General features: G+C 51.4%; 1 long non-coding RNA gene across 1 annotated transcript in view; it reads left to right on the plus strand.

Moving 5' to 3' along the window:
- LOC119468277 overlaps positions 1–9,907 on the plus strand; it is a 29,582-nt gene extending 19,675 nt beyond the window's left edge. Inside the window, exon 3 of the long non-coding RNA XR_005196938.1 lies at positions 9,602–9,907. This is a non-coding gene — a long non-coding RNA (uncharacterized LOC119468277). The remainder of the gene's footprint in view (positions 1–9,601) is intronic.
- Positions 9,908–12,424: the final 2,517 nt, after the last annotated feature.

Consider the following 12,424-nt stretch of genomic DNA (forward strand, 5'->3'; position numbering starts at 1 on the left):
TATTTATTTTCAAAATTGCTGTAGGTTGTCTCTGTGCCAAGGATCAACCTGAGGTGTAGACTTAAGATCTTCTCAGTTTCTTTTTTTTTTTCTGAGCCTGTTTCTTTCCTTGGGCGTGAGTGGTCACTTTCGAATTTTCCTTGTATATCCAGTTGCTTTTGAATGTCATGGTCTTTAACATATGGCTGCCAAAAGGGAAACAAAGAAAAATGGAGGTGGGGGGGTGGTAAAGGACACTGTTCCTTTAAGTCCCCTGGAAGTCAATTCAGCGAGGAGAGGGGCTTACAACAATGGGGAGGTGCAACAATGCCCCTTTGCACTTCTGCCATCAGAAGCTGCAATCAGCAGTCAGAACACAGATCCTGAGATTTGGAGGCCGGGGTCAATTTTTGTTTACCCTGGCACCCACAGGTTATGTGTAGGTTGCTCCAGGAACAAATGTACAGCTGTCTGCCACAGAGCTGGGAGTGGGGGATGGGTAGCTGCTGCTCCTTTGCTAAAAGCTGAGGTTGGCTGTAATTAACCACAGTGTACAGACCAAGCTTTCCCCTGGATGTTGCAAACTTCTGGTCACCCGTATTTAAAATACGCTCCTCCAATAGGCTCCTACAGAGTCCCAAAATAGTTACGTAGGACAGATTCTGCCAGTGCAGTTATCGTCTAGGTGGGGGCAGCTTCCCTGTACTCCCTGCGCTGACATCTTCCTGGAAGTCTCTCTCATTGTCTCTTTTTTTTTTTTTTTTTTGAGACAGAGTCTCGCCCTGTCACCCAGGCTGCAGTGCAGCAACCTCCACCTCCTGGGTTCAAGTGATTCCCGTGCCTCAGCCTTTTGAGTAACTGGAACTCAGATGTGCGCCACCATGCCCGGATAATTTTCGTGTTTTATGTGGAGATGGGGTTTCACTGTGCCGGCCAGGCTGGTCTTGAGCTCCGGATCTCAAGTGATCCACTCTCCTTGGCCTCCCAAAATGTGGGGATTACAGGCATGAGCCACCATGCCCAGACTCATCTTTTCTTATAAGGGCAGCAGTTATATTGGATTGGGGCCTACTCCAATGACCTCATTTAACCTTAATTACCTCTTTATAGACCCTGTCTCCAAATAAAGCCATATTCTGCAGTATTGGCAGGTAAGGCTTCAACATATGAATTTTGGGAGGACACAATTCGGCCTATAACAGCATGGACTTCCCCAATATAGGTAGCGGGCTTGGATGCTGGGCACGCTCTCGAAGAAACAACCCTAGGATTTTAGTGTCTAGTTGCTTCTGAGGTCATGATTATCCTGTCCTGAGCTTTTCCCCTGGGTAATGTAAATGTCCTCTTCCTCCCTTGGAGTTTCATGGTTCTAGAGGGAGAAAATCCAATGGTTTCTGTGTAATAAAAACAAACCTCAATAAAAACAACCATGGTGGGTCAGTCAGTAGATTCTGATGTTCTCTGAGGTTAAGCCTGGGACCCTCAGTCGTATGGCAGACTTCAGGAGACGTCAGTGCAGCTGTGACCCCTGTTCTCGCTGGCTTTCCCCACCTGCTCTCAGGTACCCTTGGCTGTGATATCTGGGTAGAGAAGTGGGAAATGTGGGCAGTTTTCCCAGACCACACAGTCGTGTCCTTTCTTTCTTGGTTTCTTGAAGAAAGTGCCCTGGTTCCAAGCATAAAGTCCTGGGGGTAGATTCTCAGCTGTAGGGGAATTTTGGGAGTAGTGGCTGGGCTGCCACATTGCCTGAGTTCAGGCCAGGGACCTCCAAGAGCCTATGGCTAAAAAGAGAGAAGCCAGGAAAGGTGGACATTGACCTTTCCCTCAAACCCCCAAACTCTGATTCTGCTTTGTAAAATGTCTCCCAGGGCCTACTAGGATCAAGAGACTGTCACCTCTTGAGTGATGCCAGCATGGCTGGGGCAGATAGAGCACTCTGGCGAGGGCACCTGGAGACTCAGGGACTACAGTCATGTGACCTTCCAGGGCCTTCATTTCCTCATCTGCAAAATGGGAGAAGCACTCCCAGATCTGCCTCCTTCACGGGACTGGGTACTGATGGGATATAGGAAGCAGAGTGGCATTGCTAGGGCCTGACAGGTGTGAGAAGGTTCACACTTCCTCTGCGGAATCTTTTGCAAGAAGGCCAAGATTTGGTGCTGTGACTGCCCCAGGCAGGCTAATCCTATGGGACCCCTATACACTGACAACCCTTAGGTCCTGATGCAACATGTATTCAGAGGAGAGTCTGATGTTGTGCACGGAACAAGCTGGTGGCGGTCCCACTCACACCCCCATCTCACCCACGCTAGCACAAACTGCCCTCCGTGCTTACTGGAGTTTGTCCCTTCAAATAACAAACGCTCACCTTTTGATTTTGAAGGGCAGAGGTTGCTGCCTTCCAGCTGCGGTTTCCATGGTCTGGGAAGTAGTCATACCCATTGTTCACACTGAACCATGATGATTTGCTTGGAGTCAGCCCACAGTGGGAGTCGGGGAGGGGGCTCTGTTCACGCTGCAGCTCCCCCGTCCAGGAGGGAGCCAGCACTCAGGGTATGTTAGTTGAAGGAATGAATTTGGATGAGTCTGGCCCCATTTTGGCTGGGAGAGAGCTGGGAGCAGAAAGAAGGCAGTGACAGCACCTGGCCCCTGGGAGACATGGGCACAGGGCCTTTCCAGGGTGTGCTGGCAGTAGCTGCTCCTGGTCTGCCTGTGTGGTTTGTTGGGGTTCACAGTGTTTTCTGTTGTGCTGTGCTTTGTCCATAGCTGTTGGTCACCTCTGGTTGTCACTGTCAAACCTGAGAGCCCTTAGAAACTCACTTCTTGGCTGGACGCAGTGGCTCACGCCTGTAATCCCAGCACTTTGGGAGCCCGAGGCGGGCAGATTGCCTGAGCTCAGGAGTTTGCAACCAGACTGGGCAACATCGTGAAACCCCATCTCTATTAAAATACAAGAAAAAATTAGCTGGGTGTGGTGGCATGTGCCTGTACTTCCAGCTAATCGGGAGGCTGAGGCAGGAGAATTGTTTGAACCCGGGAGGCAGAGGTTGCAGTGAGCCAAGATTGCGTCATGGCGCTCCAGCCTGGGCGACAGTGAGACTCCGTCACAAAATAAATAAAACATGTTAAAACAAAACAAAACAAACAAACAAACAAAAAATGCACTTCTCCTGATTCCATTGTGTTTTCCGGTCCTTCCTGTGGCTCGGTTGAGCTCTGGAAGATCCAGGTCTCTTCTCAAGGGCTGGGGAGGAGGCTCCTCCAAGCTCAGCAGTAGGGGTGGGTGGAGGGTTCAGTGAGTTGTCTGAGAATTTGGACCAGAACAAGGCCTTGGTCATCTTAAAAGCCTCCGCTCTGGACACGGGGCACCTGGCCACCCCCAGGCACCCCTGGCTCAGATGGGCGAACAGACTGGCCCTTAGGTTTGTGAGATTAGGAGCTGCCCTGAGGAGAAAACTCTCCTCCAGGAGAAGGAGACAAAACACATTTTAATTGAAACATTTCAGTCAGTTGCTACATCGCTTCTTGTTTGGCTTCTAATGCTGAAGGATGCCTGTGATTTAACGAAGCCACTCTCTCAGGGGACCCAGTTCCCTGAGCCTGCCGGGTAGTGAAGTGGAGAAATTGTGGATTTTTGTTCTTTGGTCTTCTTTTTATTGATGTTTCAAGTGTATGTAAGGAAAATGACTCTACAGCGCTGACTTCAGTCCCTGGGACTCCCTCACTGCAGGGTGAAGCTGGAGGAAGCTGCAGGAGAGGCAGCCTGGCGTCAAGGTAACAGCAGCAGTGGCAACAGTGGCTGCTAGGATTTGTGATGTGCCAGGAATTATGCTAAGTGCTTCAGGAATGTGAATGTCATTGAATTCTCCTAGTAGTCCCATGAAGTGGAGACTATTATTATCATCCCTATTTTATCCATGAGGAAGCAGAGGCACAGGGAAGCAGCTGCCAGGAGGAGGAGCTGTCCCTTCGGCCAGGCTGAGGGGCTTCAGAAAAGGCACAGGCCCTTCAAGTCCATGTCACAGGCCCAGGTGGTCTGACGGTTCTAACTGTGTGACCCTGGGCCCTCGGAGGAGTCACTTCCCTGTCAAATGAGGACCTTATTCCTCTCTGATCCAGGGCTGTGAGAGGATCACATGAGATCCTGGTTATGACGGTCTCACCCCGCACAGGCACCGGATTGTGACAGAGGCTGTGGTTGAGGATGAGTGGCAGTGGGGCAGCACCTGGGTGTGGCCCCCACCTGTTCCTCTTGGCAGAGCTGTCTCCCATGGGGGCCCCCACCTGTTCCTCCTGGTGGAGCTGTCTCCCATGGGGGCCCCCACCTGTTCCTCCTGGTGGAGCTGTCTCCCATGGGGGCCCCCACCTGTTCCTCCTGGTGGAGCTGTCTCCCATGGGGGCTCCCACCTGTTTCTCCTGGTGGAGCTGTCTCCCATGGGATGGCCCCCACCTACTCCTCCCAAGTGCCTGGGGCTGTATCATCTGGCTGCCACATTAGGGGCTGCCCCTGCTCACATGCCAGCCCCCATCATCCTGCAGCTGGGGACCAGTGTCCTCACAGAGCTCTAGAGTCTCTGGGCTGCTCAGGGAATGTGGGGAGACCCTGGAGTGGTCTGATCAGAGGCTGGGTGGGTGGGAGTCAGGACCCCTGAACCGAGGCTAGATGGGGAGCAGGAGCTGCCAAGTAGCCTGGGGATGTGGTTCTCAACTGGGGACAGTTTTGCCTCTCAGAGGACACTTGGCAATGTCGGGGGACATCTTTGGTTGTCACAGCTGGCATGGGGGTGTGTGTTGTTACTGGCGTGTAGCGGGTGAGGGTAGGAAGCCTGCTGAACATCCCACACTGGACAGGACAGTGCCCCATGGCAAAGAATTACCTGGCCTCAAATGTCATTAGCAACAAGGTGGAAGGCCCTTGTCAGGGTGAGCACAGGTCACTTGAAGGGCCTTGGCGTGTGTGGAGGGGTGAATGTAGCAGGGACATATGGGACCCAATGACCAGACAGCATGAGGATCTCTCAGATGTCAGCTGGACAGAGAACAGCTGGGGCTCATCACTGCCCATTCCTTCTCAGGCCTTAGTACCACATGAGATTTAGAAGCAAACCCAGAGAGAATTGAGAGGATGGGGACCCTTCTGGAAGTTTCTACTCTCCAGTGAAAAGGGGGCTTGCAACAGAAATTAAGTTAAACTACAGTTCAGTTGTGGATCTGAGAAACAGATCTGTCAATATATCACCCCGTTTAATCTCATGGATTAAGTTGGAGTATTCCCACCATTTCATTTGGGGGGTAAATGAGGCTCAGAGAAGGGAAATCATGTGCCCAAGATCTCATCTGTGTAGTGGTGAAGCTGGGATTTGAACCCAGCTTTGTCTGAGTGCAGGTCAGTGCCCCCTTGCAGGTGTTTCCAGGCATGGATGAACTTGTGAAGGGCCTTTGACGGAAGTGCCAGCCTCAATCTCTGAGCCTGAGCGAATCCAGGCTCGTCCCTGGGCCAGGTGGCCAGGCCCATTCACAGCTCATGGCTGTAGCCTGAACACTCCCCAGGCGGGAGTCACAGAGCTGCCGCGGTTTCCTCAACTCATCCTTTGCCTTGTTTCTGAGCCTAGCCCTTATTTCCTCCAAGGAGTCATAAAAACTGCAGCCTTGGATCAAAAGGTCAGGAGTTCGAGACCAGCCTGGCCAATATGATGAAACCCCATCTCTACTAAAAATACAAAAATTAGCCGGGCATGGTGGTGGGTGCCTGTAGCCACTTGAGAGGCAGAGGCAGGAGAATCACTTGAACCCAGGAGGTGGAGGTTGCAGTCAGCTGAGATCCTGCCACTGCACTCCAGCCTGGGCGACAGAACCAGACTCCATCTCAAAAAAACAAACAAGAAAAAACCTCTACAGCCTCATCGCCAGGTATTGCTGCCTTCCCTTGCCTGAGACCTGGGTGTTTCTGGGGATGAGGCTGTGGCTTGGGGCAGTAGCCTCAGATCCACTCTCTGGCCTGGGCTTCCCCTACAAGCCCCTGAGACATCCTCATACCCTTCCCTGGAGCCAAATGGGCACTGTGGTATGGCCCTGCAAAGAGGCAGCCACTCCTGCTACAGTGGGAGCTGAGGCTCCTGAGGGTGTCTGGCCACACGTCCTTCAAATTCCATGGTGATGATGGCCCAAACTTCTACCCTGTCTCCTGCCTCAGCCAGGTCCCCCCACCCTTATGCCAGGATCCCCATCAACTGCACCTTGCCTGTTAACACATCTCTTCCACTGTCCACCTTCTACCCTTACCAGGTCCATCTATTTGCCCACACTGAATTATGTAAGCCATGTGCTGATGCCTCCTGGCAGCTGGGATTGAAGTGCCCCAGGGTGGGCGGCAGTGCGAGGCACAGGAACAGCCTTCCAGGCGGCATTCGCAGGAGTGTGGCCTCAGCAAGTCATTTCAGTACCATGGGGTGTTGGGGGGTCACTAGCTCTCCACCAGGCTTGTGTGAGGATAAAATGAGAGTGTAGGCAAAGGCATTTGCAAACCACAGAGCAATGTGGGTGGGGGGGTGCAGCAGCCCTGGCCTTTCCTCCTATTTGCTGACCTCTCTAGGAAATCCTGATTCTTTGCCTGCCCTGCTGCCAAGACACAAGCAGGGGTAGGGACTGCAGGGAAACAACTGGCTTGATTGACTCCAGCCAGGGCTGGGGAAAGGGGGCTGCCATGGCCAAGGGGCCTCCCTGGTGCCTATTGGCCCAGATCAGCAGTCCTTGTTTGTGCCTGCCGTGGTGATGGGCTCCCTGCTCCATGAGCTTAGAACCTCCTCTTCTCTAGATGCAGGCCCAGACTGAAATGCAAGGTGGGATTGTCTATGCTGAGAAAGTGCCGGTGTGTCGCCCTCCTGCTTTTCTCTGTATCAAGGTAGAATAGCGCAGGAGTAGATAGGTAAATATCACTGGGCCAGGCATGGTGGCTCATGCCTGTAATCCCAGCACTTTGGGAGGCCGAGGCAGATGGATCACTTGTGGTCAGGAGTTTGAGACCAGCCTGTCCAACATGGTGAAATCCCGTCCCTACAAAAAATAAAAAAGTTAGCTGGGCGTGATGGTGCCTGCCTGTATTCACAGCTACTCAGGAGGCTGAGGCACGAGAATCATTTGAACCTGGGAGACGGAGGTTGCAGTGAGCTGAGATTGTGCCACTGCACTCCAGCCTGGGCAACAGAACAAGACTCTGTCTCATAAATTCATAAATAAAATAAATATCACTGCTTTTTCTTGAGTCTGGGAAGCTTACACTTTCTGTGTCTTCTTTATGAAATCTTTGCCTAAACCAAAGTCATGAAGATAATTCTCTTACATTAATTTCTAGAAGCTTTTGTGTTACTTCTCATGGTTCATAACTAAAGAAAAAAAATCAAACACTAAAATGTGTTTAAAAATTAGTTGCTGTGCAGTGAGACTTAATATGGGGCAAAAATTAGGTAATATTTAAGCTTTGATTTCTTTAGCTGGGAAATGGGTATAATCGTTGCCCCTCTGTTATAGACCAAACTGGTATCTGGCTTCCTGGTACAGTATGACCAGATACTACACTGAGGTTCTGCACTGATAGAAAAGAAGGTGTTCATTTGGTTTTTCCTTGCACCGAGCAAGGAGAATCAGGCAGCAAGTATCCAAATCCTGACCTCCCAGATGGCTTACAGGTAGGATTTTTTTTTTTTTTTTTTGAGACAGAGTTTTGCTCTTGTCACCACTGGAGTGCCGTGGCGCAATCTCAGCTCACTGCAACCTCTGCCTCCCGGGTTCAAGCGATTCTCCTGTCTCAGCCTCCCAAGTAGCTGGGATTCCAGGCATGCACCACCATGCCTGGCTAATTTTTGTATTTTTAGTAGAGACAGAATTTCACCATGTTGGCCAGGCTGGTCTGGAACTCCTGTCATTGGGTGATCCACCCACGTTGGCCTCCCAAAGTGCTGGGATTAGAGGCGTCAGCCACTGCGTCTGGCTCATAGGTAGGGCTTTTCAAAGGCAGAGGTAAATTTCAGGAAAGCAGAAGTTATTGACAAAAGCACACATCAATGCCTGGAGGTTATAGGTTGGATCTTGAAGTGGAGCCAACAAGTCATAGGTGAATTCAAAGATTTTCTGAATTGTGATTGGTTAAGGATGCAAAGCTTTGTCTAAAAATTTGGGATCAGCAGAAAACAATGTTAGTTCTGGCTCATGGGCGGTACCTCCTCCAGGCCCTGCAGGAAGAAAGTTAGAACGAATGACAGCAATCAGAGTTCAGTCCTTGGTTTTCGCTTATCTGAGGTCCCAGTTTCTGAAAAATAATTCAGAGATATGTGTTAAGATGTTATACTTCGCTGGTGTGGTGGCTCATGCCTGTAATCCCAGCACTTTGGGTGGCTGAGGTGGGCAGATCACCTGAGGTCAGGAGTTCAAGACCAGCCTGGCCAACATGGTAAAACCCTATCTCTACTAAAAATACAAAAATTAGCCAGGTGCACCTATGTTCCAGCTACTCCGGAGGCTGAGGCAGGAGAATCACTGGAACTTGGGAGGCCGAGGTTGCAGTGAGCTGAGATTGCACCACTGTACTCCAGCCTGTCTCTTAAAAAAAGAAAATGCCATCATTAGTTTCTCTCTCTTACCTTTCCTTACTTTTTTTTTTTTTTTTTTAAATGAGACAGAATCTTGCTCTGTTGCCGAGATTGAAGTGTAGTGGCAGAATCACAACTCACTGCAGCCTTGACCTCCTGGATTCAAGTGATCCTCCTGTCTCGGCCTCTAGAGTAGCTGGAACCACAGGTGTGTACCGCCCTGCCCAGCTAATTAAATATTTATTTATTTATGAGACGGAGTTTTGCTCTTGTTGCCCAGGCTGGAGTGCAATGGTGTGATCTCAGCTCACTGCAACATCCACCTCCCAGGCTCAAGCGATTCTCCTGCTTCAGCCTCCTGAGTAGCTGGGATTACAGGCATGTCCCACCATGCCTGGCTAATTTTGTATTTTTAGTAGAGACAGGGTTTCTCCATGTTGGTCAGGTTGGTCTTGAACTCCTGACCTCAGGTGATCCACCTGCCTCGGCCTCCCAAAGTGCTGGGATTATAGGTGTGAGCCACTGCACCCAGCCTAATTTTTTTTTTTTTTTTTTAAGAGATGTGGTCTTGCTCTGTTGCCTAGGCTGGATCATCCTTAGTTTCTACAGGGGAACCAAACATCTCCTGATTTTAGCGTACTTGGTTATTGTTTTAGGCTCCCATTACCCTCTTGTTTATCAAGTTGCTTATTTACTTCTCAGGGCTAGCCAGGGGTCTGAACTTGCCCTTGAAAGAACTCAGCATTTTCCTTTATTTCCTGTTGGGGGTCACAGGCCCTTAGGAGGGTTCTTGCTTGTCTCACCTCCCTTGCATTCAATGTTGTGACATTAAATGACTACTTCTAAAATGCCCAGAAGAGGGGCAGCAGAGAGAAAGACTCAGCATAGGCTCTTAGTTTCGTCCTGGACCCACTGTTAGATTTCACCGCCATCTAGGTATTCTGTTTGACGGAACTGGTACTTTTGGTCATTTGCATTTGTCCACTGTTAGTACATATATGCATGCTTGTAAACATAGGCACCTGTTTTTCCTGCAGGGCAGACGGATTCTCCATGATTCCCCGTGCCTCCGCCAAATGTCCCCCACGAAGTGCAGTGCAATGGAGGAAAGGACTGTGAAGACCCCTCCAGGGGCCCAGCCCATCCCGATGGGAAAGGACAGGCAAGGAGCCGGTGCTGGATGAAAAAGGCAAGTCAGTGAGATCTGCCCTCAGAAGGTGGGGCAGGGCCAGGCTGCAGGTGGAAGGTCTTTGCTACAAGGTGAGAAAAAGGCTTGTTGGAGCCTTTGCTCCTTCACAGGAGTAATTGCCTTTGATGGCTGTTAATAGGAATCATTGTGTGATTATTAAGAAGGGAGTGTGATGAGTCCAGCTCCAACTTGCTAAATTCAGGGGTCTCCTGTCCTAGTTGGTTTTGCCTCTGCAAATAAGGTGCCAGGTCCCTTCCCTGGAAGGCCCTAGAATCAGGGGTTTTGGCCTTCTAGCTCAGCAGGATGGGGCAATTCCAGGATGGGTGCCAATTAACTCCTGGGGTAGCTCTGGGAGGGGTGGGGTGGGGAAAGGGAAGGAAGAGGTGGGGAGCAGGCAGAGGTGACAGGAAGAGATGGCGTGAAGGAGAGAGGAAGGGAAAGACAGCAACAGACAGTGAGCAAAAGGAGAGAGGGAGTGGAGAGAGAGAAAGAAACTGGAAAGAACACTGACCGTCAGGCTAAATTCTAGAGCCTGAATCCTGGCTAGCATCCACAGCACCAGCTGGGAGCCATCACCAATGCCGATTCTCAGGCTATCCTGCTCTGCTGAGTTAATTTCTGCATTTAACAAGATCCCTAGGTGATCCTCTGCGTGCTCACGTTTGAGAAGCCCTGGTTTGGTGGTCACCAGGGTAACCCACCCCAAATGGCCCAATAGGTCTGGAGCTTGGAGTGGGGTCTTCGGGGCCCATGAAGACTCTGCAGAGAGGTGGGCAGGGTTTGACCTTGCTGAGAAGATAAACTAAAAAGTAGGACAGATGGAGAAAAGTGCTTGGGAGAAAAAGCAGAAGAGACGGTGGCGGTTTTGAAGCAGATGTCTGAGGTGTCACTGGGGGGCCTGTGTAGAGAGCCCTAAAGGAGGTGGGGATGGGAGCCCGCAGGTACCTGGAGATGAAACCCATGCAGCTCTTCCAGGCAGGTTCTGCTCTGAGCTCTCCACGTGCTCATTGCCTTCCCAGAGGCTTCTGCCCCTCACCCGCTCGCATGCTCCGCCTCAGCCTTATTATTTTTTAATTTTTTGAGATAAGGTCAAACTCTATTACCCAGGCTGCAGTGCAGTGGTGTGATCACCCCCCACTGAATTCGAAGCAAGGAGGGATGTGAGCAGTCTTGGCCCGAGTCACCTGCTGCAGCTGGAAGGAGCCATCGCTGCACCTCCTGGCTCTGCCCTCTGAGGCTTTGCAGCCATCACCCAGCATGCCGGGGCATCTGCCCGACACCCAGTTCCAGAAAGTCTGGTTTTCTTCCCAAAGCCAGAGACCCTGTGCTTCATCTAGGAGGTGGCTAAAATGCCTGGGGGTAGGGCTGGGTGGGTCAAGAGGCTCGTAGGAGAATGAAAGTGAGGGCAGGGGTGCCGCTGCTCACAGCTTCCTGCACAGCTGCGGCTTCCATGAGCGACGGCCAGGTGGGTGACCTGCTTTAGGTCCCTGAGAGGGTGGGCTGGGGTCGCTCCAGGTGACTGGCCCCTGGTCTTGCAGCCAGAGCGTAAGGCATCTGGGGACACTGACCAGTTGCAGCCGGGAGAGAGCACAGCTGTCCTCTGCCTGGGGCTTTGTGACACAAGGCAGCGGGGGTGGCTGAATATGTAACAGCAAAGGAGACAGCAGCCTCGGAGTCAGGATCAGGGCGCCGTGGTCCTCATCCCAACCAATACCGAGCACAAGCAGGGTAACCGTGGCAAGTCACTACCTCTCTGGGTCTCAGTTTCCTTTCCTGCAGAATGGGGACAATAAAAATACAGTATTTACCTGGAAGGTTGTTTCTGTGCATAAATATTATCAGCTGTCAAAATAATAAAATTCATAGTGAGACCTCATCTCTGCAAAAATAAAGTAAAAAGTTAGCCAGGTGTGGTGTAGTCCCAGCAACTTGGGAGGTTGAGGTGGGAAGATTGCTTGAGCCAGGAGGTCGAGGCCAGTGTGCTGTGATTGCACCACTGCACTCCAGCCTGGATGACAGAGCAAGACTCTATCTCAAAACATTAAAAAAGCTTTACTCAGCAATTCCATTCCAGCAGTGTTTCCTGCCTGAGGAGCCCCTGTCACGAGAGCCACAGTGGTCCTCAAGCCTGGGTAAGCCTGGGTGAGCCTGGGCAAGGGCTGAGCAGAGCACGGCCTCCACCTCAGGCTGGGAATCGAGCTCCTCCAGACAGGGGGACCAGGCCTCTGAGCACAGAGGGCCACCAGCATCACCTCACCTGGGTGTGGAGAGTTTGCCGACCCCTTTGTGGGGGCCGGTCCTGGGACTCCTCTGCAGGTTACAAACCTCCCAAACGCTCACCTGGCCAGACTGTTCCATCGGCGGGCCCCTTGGTGTTTGCTTCGCCTTTCAGGACACAGATGGCGCTGGGGGTTCATGAAGCACCGTGTCAAGCTCAAAGGGGACCTCTCCTTTCATCTCGCCTTCCAGTCTGGCGCTGGATGCAGACCGTGGTCAGTGGGGGCTCTGTCCAAAATGGTTTTGTTTTATTTTTATTTTTAAATGAAAATAAATGAGGGGCTCTGGCTGAAATGCTGTTTTTCTCTTGCTCTTGCTCTTCTCTTCTCCCCGTCCTTCCAGGGCTGCTGCATCCCAAATCTCTGGGGCATGGGACCAGGTCTGGGTTTTTTTT

The sequence above is a fragment of the Cebus imitator genome, unplaced genomic scaffold (genome assembly GCF_001604975.1).
Source record: "Cebus imitator isolate Cc_AM_T3 unplaced genomic scaffold, Cebus_imitator-1.0 Scaffold406, whole genome shotgun sequence".
NCBI classification, from domain to species: domain Eukaryota; kingdom Metazoa; phylum Chordata; class Mammalia; order Primates; family Cebidae; genus Cebus; species Cebus imitator.